Here is a 10,741-nt window from a genome sequence, read left to right as displayed (position 1 = left end):
GAAGAGTTTCTGCTCAGCAAAAGAAAACAACAGCAAATTGAAAAGGAAACCAACCATATGGGAAAACATATTTGCCAATGACATCACAGACAGGGGACTGATTTCCAAAATATATAAAGAGCTGATACGACTCAACATCAAGAAAACAAACAACCCAATTAAAAAATGGGCAAGGGACCTGAACAAACACTTCTCCGAAGAGGACATACAGAAGGTCCATAGACACATGAAAAAATGCTCAACATCATTAGCCATCAGGGAGATGCAAATAAAAACCACAATGAGATACCACCTTACACCAGTCAGAATGGCCATCATCAACAAATCAACAAGCAACAAGTGCTGGCGAGGATGTGGAGAAACGGGAACCCTACTGCACTGTTGGTGGGAATGCAGACTGGTGCAACCACTATGGAGAACAGTATGGAATTACCTCAAAAGATTAAAAATGGAACTGCCTTTTGAACCAGCGACTCCACTACTAGGATTATACCCGAAGAATCTTGAAACACCAATTCAAAAGAACTTATGTACCCCTATGTTCATAGCAGCACTGTTTACAATAGCTAAGTGCTGGAAACAACCTAAGTGCCCATCTGTAGATGAGTGGATCAAAAAACTGTGGTACATTTACACAATGGAATACTATGTAGCAGAAAGAAAGAAGGAACTCCTACCATTTGCAACAACATGGATGGAACTAGAGAGAATTATGCTTAGTGAAATAAGCCAGGCAAAGAAAGAAAAATACCATATGATATCACCTAATACAGGAAACTAAAGAACAACACAAACAAAGGAACTAAATAGAACAAAAAGCAGAATAGCAGTCAATAGGGGGGAGGGGAGAGGGAGAGAAGGGGGATAAGTAAGGGAAGGGTTTAATTAAAGAGCCTGTATAAAAGACTCATGGACATAGACAACAGGGAGGGATATGATTGCGGGAGAGGGGGTGGGCTGGGTGGGGGAGAGAAATTGGAGGAAAAGGGGACAACTGTAATTGAAAAACCAAAATAAAAAAAAAAAAAAAAAGAAATTTACAATGCAGAAGTATCAAGGGAATGTAGGCCCACAAGCTCTTATTTGTTTTGAGAGATTAGCAACCATATGAAAGACTTTTCTGGTGTAGACTTTTGGGGAAAAAATGTCTTTTGATGGACTGTCCTATTAACATTATGAAATCAAAAACCCATTTATCTTGACACCACTTTCCTCATGGAGTAACTTCAGTTGGCCAGTAAGTTGTATCATGGCCTTGAAAAAATAACCACCAAAGCAAAACCACTCTTAGCTGGTTTTTCAACTACCTCCTCCTGGTCCTGAGCAGCCCTGTAGTGGTCAAGGTCTAGCTTCTTCAAGTTAGAGGCGGCTGTGAGGATAGCTGGCTATGATTCAGATAGTAGAGATAACATTAACAGCCTCTTCTTTCATGTCCTGATGCCTCAGTACTCCAACATGTGTCTGTGACAAAGGCAGATTTCTGATTCTAGCCATGTTTAAGTGGATAAGCTTGTGCCAGTCTGTTACTTTGTAACATTTTAATAACACCTAGATTCATGGCTTAGTACTTAACTAATGAAAACAATGGGTTTGATTCTGAAAGGACAATCCAGTAACACCAGGTACCACAGCTTTGAGGGCAGGATTATGGCGATAGTGGTATTTTAGATTTTACAGAGGAAGAACATATCTGCATTCACTAAAGACACAATTATGGTATTACCATGCTTCCTAATATACACGTAAAGCTTGTTTAAATTATCCAAGGTTAATCAAAGTATAGAAATTCATTGTAAAAATTAAAAAAACTAAACTTAAAATCACAAAAAATTTTTAAAGCATATTAAAATAGAGGTCATCTGTAATTCATTGAGTATTAACTCATTGTTTTTACATGTGCATGAATAGCACATTTCACTTAAGATAGTGGACTTTAAAAAAAATAATTAGTCCATTAAAGTTAGTTCAGTGCCTTTAGAAATGAATAGGCCAAAATGCAAAGCAAGGTCTATTTATCCATGAATTAATTGAACCACAATTTTAATGTATTTATTAGTGAAACAAAATTACTAGTCTACTGTAAAATAATTATTTGTACTTGTATAATATTTCATGGTTTATAAAGTACTTACACACCCAACATTTTATTTAATTGTCATAACAGCTCTAGGAAATAAACATTGTCACCATTTTACATATTAAAAAACAAACTCAAGACTCAATTACAATACAGGTCTTCCTAAGGTCACAGAACTAATCAGTGGCAACTAAGTCTCAAATTCAGTTATTTGATTTACAATCCGGTGCTTCTCCCACTGAATTCATTATTTACATTGTTCTCATCACTGTAGTATCATTGCTAACACCACCCTAAGAAAAAGACTGTATGGGCAGATGAACAATGGAAAAGGACAAGTTTCATGTACTTTCAGTTCAGGTTTTTCAACCAAAGGATTATATATAACTACCTACAGAAACACTCCCTCATGATAAAATCATAGCAATGCCTACATAATATTCTCCAAATCTAAATAATTAATATTTCAACTGTTTAATACCAGAGTTTCGCCTTCTAACAAAAGGATTTTTCCCTCCTTACAAATGGAGTTAAATCCTAACAAAGTCAAGCCTAAGTAAACTGTTAAATTGCTTTTTGCATCCTTCAATATAAGAAAAAAGCTGTTTTTCTTAGCTAAATTCACAGAAGCGGTCTACATATTTTAAGAATTTTCATTTAGTGCTATACCAACTTTCACCTTTAACTTATGGCTGAAACTTTGAACAAGCACCAATAAACCATGGCTGAGGCGAAATCAAGCAAGATCCTTAGAAGCACAATAATGAAGACAACATGTACAGTATTTGAGAGACCTGTAGAGTATGAATGAATGTTACCTACCTTATTAATTTTGTTTGTATTAAATTTATATTCATTCTGCATAACATGATTTAAGACTTGCAGTTGATGTAATCCCTAGTCATTAGTGCTTAAGATAGATATTATTCTTGAGGAAATATGTAAATATTATGTAAATATTGATCTACAAATGAAATTATTTTCAAGAGCTGTCTCAATACAGTTAATAAATCTGTCAAATCAAAGCATTTCTGGGTTTTTTCCTATGAACTATAACCTTCACAAATGATTTGTTCTCTATCTCGATATATTCATTAATAGAGACATTTGTAAATTAAAAGTTAACAATACAATACATGTTCCAAGTTAGCAGACCAAAGAGACTATTTTTTCTTAATTGACATTGAAACAAATCATTAGCATGCTACAGTACTTGTCTAATTCTTTTATATTCATTAATTATTCAGGATTAATTCTGTGAAAATCCAGAGAATGTTTATGATGAGGAGTCTTTATGACACACAGCTGTTCTAAGAGATAAGAAATGTTCATGAATTTATTATGCATTGAATTACACTATAAAAAGCTTGATTGTTAGAAATATCTTCTACCTTTTTAAAAATATAATTACTAAATATTGGTGGAGAATGTACATTAACATTTGCCCATACAAACCCAATGGGATAAATGGTGATGGAAGGAGACTTGACTTGGGGTTGTAAACACACAATACAATATTGCAGGTGATGTATTGTAGAATTGTACACCTGTAAATAATTTTATTAATCAATGTCAACCCAATAAATTCAATAAAAATAAATTTTAAGACTGAATTATAATTTTATAAATTATTAAGGTTTATTGGCAGAGGGCACCGGGAGGGGCAGACGATGCTGCTGGACCCCTGGGTGGCTGTGGGACTGGCAAGGCCAGCAAGAACGGTCCTGGGAGCTCTGGCTAACATGACCTGCTGGGGGCAGGGGTCGCACTCTGTCCGCCAGAAGTGTCCCTGCCTGGCCTGGGGCCACAACACCCTGACAGCCAGGGGGAGGGGATGCCGCCACCCACCCATCATCCAAGGTGGCCGCTGTGGCAGATGCGCTGTGAACACCACGCTCACTGGACTCTCCGGCCCGTGGGAGAAATGTTGTTGAAGTGCTGCTGAAAGGGCCAGAAATGCAAGGATTTGGGACACATTTTGAACCTTTAAGCTGTCTGACATTAACCTCCTTTCATTATTAATAAAGAAGAAGCAGGAGTTTAAGATGTATTAACACCAGCTCATTAATATACTAACTGGACGATGTTCTGCCACAATTCTACATTGTAAAGAACTAGGTTGGCTCAAAATAAAATAATTTCATATTATACTCAGCTTATAATATGACTCGATGGAGGAAAATTTGATAAGCATGAGGGAAGACCAATCTTTTCATGTTCGTTACAGAATGGAAGCTTCTTGCCTAGAATTGGCCCCGGAAGGAGAGCGGCTGTGTAAGTCAGGAGACTGTCACGCTGGGGTGTCCTTCTTTGAAGCTACAGTTCAAGTTGGGACCGAGAACCTGAAGACTCTCAGCGCTATTTACAGCCTGCTGGGCAATGCTTATTTCTATTTGCATGATTATACCAAAGCACTAGAATACCACCATCATGATATAACTCTTGCATGGACTATTGGAGACCAGTTGGGGGAATCTAAAGCTAGTAGTAATCTGGGTAACACCTTAAAAGTTCTTGGAAATTTCGATGAAGCTGTAGTTTGTTGTCAGCAACACTTAGAAATTTCCAGAAAACTTAATGACAAGGTGGGAGAGGCAAGAGCACTGTACAATCTGGGAAACATGTACCATGCCAAAGGGAAGAGCTTTGGCTGCCCCGGACCTCTGGACTCAGGCAATTTCTCCGGAGAAGTGTGGGGCACCCTGCAGGCCGCCGTGGACTTCTACAAGGAAAACCTATTACTAGTGACTGCGCTGGGACACCGGGCCACCCAAGGACGCACCTTTGGAAATCTTGGGAACACACATAACCTCCTTGACAACTTCAGGGATGTGGTTATAGCTCACGAGCAGCGTCTCCCTATTGCAAAAGAATTTGGGGATAAAGCGGCTAAAAGAAGAGCGTACAGCAATCTTGGAAATGCATATATATTTCTTGGTGAATTTGAAATGGCCTCTGAATAGTACAAAAAGACACTGCTGCTGGTGTGGCAGCTGCAAGACAGAGCAGTGGAGGTGCAGTCTTGTTAGAGCCTGGGCAACACGCACACTCTGCTGCAGGACTACAAGAGTGGGCCACCGACTACTGCCTGAAGAACCCGGCGATCTCTCAGGAGCTGAAGGACAGGATTGGTGAGGGAAGAGCGTGTTGGAGTTTGGGAAATGCATACACAGCTCTAGGAAATCACGACCAAGCCATGCATTTTGATGAAAATCACCTGGAAATTTCAAGAGAGGCTGGGGACAGAAGTGGGGAGCTAACAGCGTGGCTGAATCTCTCAGATATTCAGATGGTTCTTGGTCTGAGCTACAGCACAAATAATTCAGTCATGTCTGAAAAATATTGAAACTGATAACACCTTACACAGTGCACACCCTAAGTCTGGATGCCGCCGACACAGTGTGGAAAACATGGAACTTATAAAGTTAACACCAGAAAAGATACATAACTGGAACAGTGAAATTCTTGCTGAACAAGAACCTCTCATTGCCAAGCCTTCTGCAAAGCTCCTCTTTGTCAACAGACTGAAGGGGAAAAATATATAACTAGTTCCTCCACTAAAGTTCTCCAAGATGCCAGTAATTCAATTGAGCATCGAATTCTGAATTCCCAGAGGAAACTCAGAGCAGATACTACTGGAGATGAACGTTTTTTTGACCTATTAAGCCAATTTCAAAGCAACCAGATGGGCGATCAGAGGTGCTGCCTGCAAGAGAAGAATGGTGGGTCAACTTCGGGTGCAGCTCCGTCCATTCTGAGAGTGACACTCAAACCACTGTGTCTCCATGGTGTACCCCAACATGGACGAGTTTCTAGATCTTCTTTCCAGCTCCCAGAGCTGCCACCTGGGTGACCAGAGGGTCAGTTTCAGTAACTTGCCAGGGCTTCATCTGACATAGAAGAACAACTAGTCAGTTCTGGGCCACCTCATGACTAATGACAACAAGGAGCCTTGAAGAAGACTTCTTTGACATCCTTGTAAAATGTCAAGGCTCCAGATTAGATGATCAAAGATGTGCTCCACCACCTGCTGCCACAAAGGGGCCAACGGTACCAGATGAGGACGTTTTTTAGCCTCATTTTGTGGTCTCAGGCAAAAAGAATAGATGAACAGAGTTCTTTTACAAAGAGATCAAAACAGAGACACTGAATTTGGGCCAAAGGACTGTTTGCAAAGCAATGCTCTGTTGGACTTTAAAACTTCAGGAAAAAAATAAGCAGACCACTAGTTACTACAGGTGTATTTTTTTTTAAGTTATCCTTTTTCTTTTCAGAACACTGCAAGGAAATTTAACCTATTTCTTTTTCCTAAAAAGGATAAATTATAGCACTGCAATACAACTTCAAATGTTTTGAGAATGATGTAAATATTTAACCTTTGTAGTGCAGTATTAATGAACACTGTCTGGACACTCATGTGCTTTAGGATGGAGGTGTCTTATAAGGTACTTCAACTTTTGTGATTTCTGCTAGGGAATGTGTTCTTTGGCAACTTGTTATATCCTTTCTTTACCTGTGTTTATAAAATAGAAGGTTAAATTAATCCTAGACTACAATTTAATCATCTTGCTGAGATAATATTTTTTAAATCTTCATTGAAAATGGCATTATTTTAAACACTTAACCGTTGATGTAGAGAGAAATTATGCTGTCTAGTAATAATGTACTTGACCAATATGTAAAAAAGTTAAAATAGTCTCATAAAAACAAAATCTAGGTCCCAGAACCCCCAGAAAATCTAATTTTAAGACCAAAGTCTTTCTAAAAGACTCTTAATAAACTTCTTTTAGCATTAAAAAAAAAGATTTATTAACCTTGTGCAAGGTTACATGTAAATATTCAAATGCTCTATTTATAAAGTACTTTATATATATATTACATATTTCACATGCATTGCCTCATCTGCTCCTCTCACCTATCTTGGGAGATAGGTGAAGCTGTTAGTGAGACAATAATAAAGGCAGAGAAAACATGCCCATGTTTAGAACCCAGCAGAGGAAGTGCCATGTATTTTCCAAGTAGAGTACTAGATACTGAGGTTATAATGAACATGTACATAATCAGAAAGCTTATAATATAACCAAAATAATTAAACAAGCCGTAATAATGATCTGTGGTGAGTATTCTGATTGGATAATTAAGGATGCTATGGAAGCTCTTAATAAGCCAATGTACCTTAGCTTTGATGCGAGTGTTTTGTGGCCCACTTTTCGAGAGACGCCTCTCTGATCCCCACGCATCCAGTGGGGCAGGTGAGCCATGGCGAGACGGCACCTAATTGGCTGGGGGCTGCCCAGCTTGAGGCGGGCGGTAGCTGTCCAGTGAGGTGCGATGACCTCTCCCACCATCAGAGGAGATGCCTGGCGCTCGTTTCCTTCGCCAATCGGATGAGCTTATAACCGGTATCTGTCTCCTCCCGTGTTGAGTCGACATCTTGCGATGACGCTGGAGTGTCCTCTCCAGTGAAGCTACAAAGCCTGGGCAGGGTGATATGGAGGGCCAGCTGTTGCCCATGCAGCAGACACCCCCTCTCTTCGCAGCTGAAGGATCCAAGGGGAAAGACAGAGTCAATACAGCTTGGCTTCAGGTGCGCCGCAGGAGTTGCCGGTGTTGACTACGACGTCAAACCGCCTTAGGGACTCCGGCTCCGGATTTTCTGCCGGGGTTTACTCCCTTAGCCTTTCCCCTGAAGAGGTATGCCGCAAGGCAGCGGAGGTTTTTTGGAGTCAGAGTTTTCCTTCTCTGATGTGCCCTGACTGGAAGATCGAACCAGCGACACTTAGCTCGCAGGCCGACGCTCAATCCACTGAGCCAAACCAGCCAGTGGAGATGCTCTTTGCCGACGACGCAGCCTTGACATCACACTCCGAAGAGGGACTCCAGCAGTTAGTCACTTGCCTTTCCCACGCATGCAAGGAGTTCGGACTAGCCATCAGCCTGACGAAGACGAACGTTATGGCTCAAGGCACGGGGACTCCCCCATGCATCACCATCGACGGATACACCCTGGAGGTTGTCAACGATTTCACTTACCTCGGGTCCACCATCTCGAGCTCTCTGTCAGTTGACTTGGAGGTCAACCGGAGAATCGCCAGGGCAGCCACAGTTATGGCCAAACTGAACCGGCGAGCGTGGAACAATTCCAGCCTCACTGAGAAAACCAGACTGCGCATCTACCAAGCCTGCGTACTCAGCACTCTCCTCTATGGCAGCGAGACGTGGACCACCTACGCAAGGCACGAAAGGAAACTCAACAGCTTCCACATGAGGTGCCTGAGACGCGTCCTGCATGTCGCCTGGCAGGATAAGGTCCCCAACACCGAGGTGCTGAAGCAAGCTAACATGAGCAGTTTGCATGCAGTTCTTAGTGAGAGACGCCTCAGGTGGCTCGGCCATGTCAAAAGAATGGATGCAGGCCGTATTCCCAAAGACCTCCTCTACGGCGAGCTAGCAGAAGGCCAGAGGATGACAGGGCACCCAAAACAGCGGTTCAAAGACATCTGCAAAAAGGACATGACACAATGCTCCATGAATCTCAACACATGGGAAGTTCAAGCAGATGACCGCCTAGCCTGGAGGCTCGCGGTCAGGCAAGGTACGTCACGTGCAGAGGCTGCGCGCAACGAGGAGGCGGTCCAGAAAAGATCGAGGCGGAAGCAGCGTCAACAGCAGCAACAACGGCCATCTGCCTTCACCTGTAACAAGTGCGGCAGGGATTGTCACTCCCGAGTCGGACTGCACAGCCATTCTCGGCGGTGCAGATAGACTCTCAAGAAGCTACGCCATCATCTCTCGAGATGGACGGCTGCCACCACCGCCGACGACAACGACCTTAGCTTTAGAGGAGTCAGGGAAAGTGTCTTTGAAAGAAGAGGTATTTGGTAGGTACAAAATCAGGAACTGCCTTGAAAGGCATGCTCAGTGTTTTATATTTTATTGTGAAGGCTGTAGAAACTGTGGGGGGAAATGAAGAGAAATGCTAGAAACATAAGTCAAGGATGAGCAAAAAAGATTATTAAAATTAAAATAGTATTAATTAACCACTAAATGGAGATCAGAAATTGTGGTGAATGTATTTCTTCAGTGTGTATTTTTTTTAATTTTATTTTTATTGTTTTTCTATGACAATTGGCCCACTTTTTCCCTCATATCTACCCCACACCCAGCCCAACGCTTCTTCCACAGTCAATCCCCACCCCGTTATCCGAGTCCATGAGTTATTTATACTAGTTTCTTTATTAAACACTTCCCCTCCTTACCCCCCATTCTCTCCCTCTCCCTCTCTCCCCTGATAACTGTTACTCTGTTCCTTGATCAATTTTATTCATTTGTTTGTGCTGTTCACTAGTCTACTACATCAGGTGATATCATATGGTATTTTTCTTTCATTGCCTGGTTTATTTCACTAAGCATAATTCTCTCTAGTTTCATCCAGGTTGTCGCAAACAACAGGAGTTTCTTCTTTCTTTCTGCTGCATAGTATTCCATTGTGTAAATGTACCAGTTTTTTGATCCACTCATCCACAAATGGGCACTTAGGCTTCTTCCAGCACTTGGCTATTGCAAAAAGTGCAGCTATGAACACAGAGGTGCATAGATTCTTTTGACTGGTGTTTCAAGATTCTTCAGGTATACATGATCCTAGCAGTGGAATCGCTGATTCAAATGGCAGTTCCACTTTTAGTTTTTTGAGGAAATTCCATACTCTTTTCCATAGTGGCTGTACCAATCTGCATTCCCACCAACAGTGCATTAGGGTTCCCATCTTTCCACATCCTCTCCAGCATTTATTGTTTGTTCATTTGTTGATGATGGCCATTTTGACTGGTGTACAGTGGAATCTCATTGTTGCTTTAATTTGCATCTCTCTGATGTCTAGTAATGCTGAGCATTCTTTCATATGCCTATGGACCCTCTGTATATCCTCCTTGAAGAAGTGTTTGTTTGGGTCCTTTGTCCATTTTTTATCTGGGCTCTCTGTCTTCTTTTTGTTGGAGATCAATCCCTTGTCTGAGGCATCATTGGCAAATATGTTTTCCCATATGATTGGTTCCCTTTTCATCTTGCTGATGGTTTCTTTTGCTGAGAAGAAACTCTTTAGTTTAATGTAGTACCATTTGTTTACTTTTTTTCCCTTTATTTCCCTTGCTTTAGGAGATGGATCAGTGAAAGTATTGTTACATGGGATATCTGACATTCTCCTGCATAAGTTTTTCTCTATCAATTTTATGGTATCATGTCTTACATTTAAGTCTTTGATCCATCTTGAGTTTACTCTGATGTGTGGTGTAAGTTGGTAGTCTAGTTTCATTTTTTTGCCTGTCCTTGTCCAGGTCCCCCAGCACCATTTGTTGAAGAGGCTCTTCTCTCTCCATTTTATGTTTCTTCCCCTTTTGTCAACCGTATAGACCTGGGTTTATTTCTGGTCTCTCTATTCTGTTTCATTGATCTATATGTCTGTTCTTATGCCAGTACCAAATTTTTTTTTATTACAATGGCCTTGTAGTATAGTTTGATGTCAAGTATTGTCATTCCTTCAATTGCATTCATTTTCTCAAGATTGTGTTAGCTATTTGGGGTCTATTTGGTTCCATATAAATTTTTGAAGTGTTTTTCTAGGTCTGTGAAATACCTCACTGGCATTTTAATAGGGATTGCACTGAA

The 10,741-nt window shown here is 41.0% G+C and overlaps 1 pseudogene; it reads left to right on the top strand.

Annotated features, from left to right (window-relative positions):
• Positions 1 to 4,248: 4,248 nt before the first annotated feature.
• On the top strand, positions 4,249 to 6,294 carry LOC149991150 (G protein-signaling modulator 2 pseudogene; annotated as a pseudogene).
• Positions 6,295 to 10,741: the final 4,447 nt, after the last annotated feature.

This window comes from Furipterus horrens, unplaced genomic scaffold (assembly GCF_987537825.1).
Source record: "Furipterus horrens unplaced genomic scaffold, mFurHor1.1.pri manual_scaffold_17, whole genome shotgun sequence".
Classification (NCBI taxonomy): Eukaryota; Metazoa; Chordata; class Mammalia; order Chiroptera; family Furipteridae; genus Furipterus; species Furipterus horrens.
Note: the sequence above shows the minus strand (reverse complement) of the source record. Positions and strands in the feature narration are given on the sequence as shown.